The sequence below is a fragment of the Chenopodium quinoa genome, unplaced genomic scaffold, assembly GCF_001683475.1.
Source record: "Chenopodium quinoa cultivar QQ74 unplaced genomic scaffold, ASM168347v1, whole genome shotgun sequence".
Lineage (NCBI taxonomy): Eukaryota > Viridiplantae > Streptophyta > Magnoliopsida > Caryophyllales > Amaranthaceae > Chenopodium > Chenopodium quinoa.
This window is the reverse complement of record NW_018742558.1, coordinates 239,582-242,573: the sequence shown is the minus strand read 5'-3', so window position 1 is coordinate 242,573 and position 2,992 is coordinate 239,582. Positions and strand designations below refer to the sequence as shown.

Genomic DNA, 2,992 nt, shown 5'->3' with positions numbered 1-2,992 from the left:
CTATATGGGAAAAAACCCGAAGTTCGGGTTCATGCTTACATGGACGGTATTATAAGAAATATTTTACAACTAATATATGCAAGGAATTAATTTACGATTTAGCATTGTTTATAGAAGTCACTCCCTTGTTCTATGAAATTTTACACACACATTGGCCTAAAAAGTAGACCAAAAATTGTGGCAACCCAAGAGGCCAAGATTAAGCACAATATTTTATAATAACACAGTAAATTGTAAAAATCAGAAAAGTTACGGAGTACATTAATTTTATAATTGTACAGAATCATTTCATTTGAACATGCGCATACCCTTACCCAACAATGTGTAGGAATGTCTTATCAAAATCTCTTTGCATATCTCCAGGTCTGACTTGCACTAGTCAAACAAGCAATTTTTCACTCTTCAACACTCAATAACACAGTAAATTGTAAAAATCAGTCAAGTTACTCCCTTCTTTCCCGGGACTTTTCACCATATTTTGTCCTACTTCACTAGCTCTGATTTTTCATTTCTCACACACAAAACAGAAAGCTCCTCTATTTAACCACTCTTCTACCCATTACCAGACTTGACATTTAAACGAAAATTACAGCCATAACAAAACACAAAACACACAAAAATGGAAGAAGCAAAAACACTAGCAATTATCCAGTCTAATGAGCAACAACAACCCCTCCAAACAATAAACCCGCCCTTAGTCTCTTCTTACAATCACCAAATCCGGCCACTCCTCGACGCTATTGACAAACTCCGCCACCTTAAAATCATGAAAGAAGGCATCCAACTCCCCACCATTGTCGTCGTAGGCGATCAATCCTCAGGCAAATCAAGCGTACTCGAGTCACTCGCTGGCATTAACCTCCCGCGAGGTCAAGGTATATGCACTCGCGTACCCTTGATCATGCGCCTTCAACACCACTCTAATCTTACCCCGACTCCTACTCTCGAGTATCTTAACAAGTCCGTGGATATGGACGAGTTACACGTGGCAGAATCTATCGAGTCTGCCACGTGGGAGATCGCGGGGTCAGGGAAGGGAATTTCCCACACCCCATTGACTCTTGTAGTCAAGAAAAATGGGGTGCCTGACCTTACTATGGTCGATCTCCCTGGTATTACCTGGGTGGCCGTGCACGGCCAACCGGATAATATTTATGAACAGATACATGATATTAGCATGGAGTACATTACTCCAGCGGAGAGCATCATTTCTGAATGTGCTCTCCGCTGCTGTCGATTTCGCCACCTGCGAATCCATTCGGATGTCGCAGAAGGTGGATAAATCAGGGGAGAGAACTCTAGCTGTTGTAACCAAGGCTGATAAAGCACCTGAAGGGCTGCTTGAGAAGGTTATGACTGATGATGTTCGAATCGGGTTGGGTTATGTTTGTGTTCGAAACAGGATTGGTGATGAGAGTTATGTTGAAGCTAGAGCAGAAGAAGCTGCTTTGTTTCAGTCTCATCCTATGCTTTCGAGGATCGAAAAATCGATGGTTGGTGTACCTGTACTTGCTGAGAAGCTTACTGCGATTCAGGCTGCTAGCATTGCGAAATGCTTGCCGGGTATTGTTAAGCAGATCAATGACAAGCTGAACTCGAGTATTGCAGAGCTGAATAAGCTTCCGTGTTCTCTGTCTTCTCCTGCAGAAGCGATGACAGCGTTCATGAGGGTGCTGGGATCATCTAAAGAGTCCCTCAGAAAAATTCTTGTCAGAGGAGAGTATGAGGAGTACCCTGATAATAAAGAAATGCACTGCACTGCTCCTGGCAGAGTTCCTCGACGAGTTTTCGAATCAGTTGATTAATCAAGAAACCACTGCTATTCAAGAAGATTTCTTAATGGAAGAAATTCTGATACTTGAGGAATCTAAAGGAATCAGGCTTCCCAATTTTGTTCCTCGAGCGGCTTTCCTCGACATGATGCAGAGGAAAGTGGAAGAGATATCTGCTGTACCAGAGGATTTTGCCTGCAAAGTTTGGGATTATGTCGAGAAGATTGTTCTTTCTGTTTTGGGACAGCACACTGAGAATTACCCTCAGCTGTTGTTCTCAACTAGAAGAGCTGCTCAAAATTTGATTGCGAAGATGAAAGGGAAATCAATTGAGAGAGTAAAGGAGATGATTGAGATGGAGAAAATGGGTGATTACACTTGTAACCCTGAGTATCTGGTTGTGTGCAACAACCTAATGTCTAAGCTGCCTGAGTTTACTAAAACTATCAGTGATTCGACGAAGACTGAGTTGTGTATCGGAGGCATAGGGAAAGTGGCAGTTGCGCATTTGAGGAAGTTCAAAGAGATACTGCAGCCAGCATTTGAAATAAAGATGAGGGTAACAGCATATTGGAAGATTGTGCTGAGGAGATTGGTGGATTTTATGGCACTGCATTTGCAACTGAGTATTCATAACCTGGTTGATAAGGAGCTCGAAAGCGAGATTATTAGTGAGCTGATGGGTGGTCCAGGTCATGGTGGCAGCATTGAGGGGTTGCTGGAGGAGTCACCTGCCGTGGCCGGAAAAAGAGAGAGGCTAAGCAGGAGTCACCTGCATATTATTATTATGTAAGATATGCAGCTTTAATCTATCAGTTTGTGATCAACTTCGTGCTTTTAATATGTAATAGTTGTGTAAGCCATGTTTCTCACATGTATGATTGTTTATCTTGTGATCAAAATGAAAATTATCCACTGTATGGTTCTCTAGATTTAGGTTGCCAACATCACTAATTAATTTAGTCATTGTTATATAATTATTTACTTATATTATATGGTTGATTAAGAATTATGTTTAGCCCTTTCCATAAACAGCTTGGCCTTAATTGGAAGCGTGAATGCGTGATTGCCTATTACACTCTACACTAACATGTTCAATGTACTTATTCGTTACTCGTATTTGACCAACTAAACTTGAGGCTTGAGCTTTTATACAAGTCAGGAATCTGTTCTATTGTTTATGAAAGATTATTTGCTGTTAACTCTATTGTAACCAATGC

At 41.2% G+C, this 2,992-nt stretch overlaps 1 pseudogene; it reads left to right on the top strand.

Annotated features, from left to right (window-relative positions):
- The first annotated feature begins 281 nt into the window (after positions 1–281).
- On the top strand, positions 282–2,565 carry LOC110720541 (annotated as a pseudogene).
- Positions 2,566–2,992: the final 427 nt, after the last annotated feature.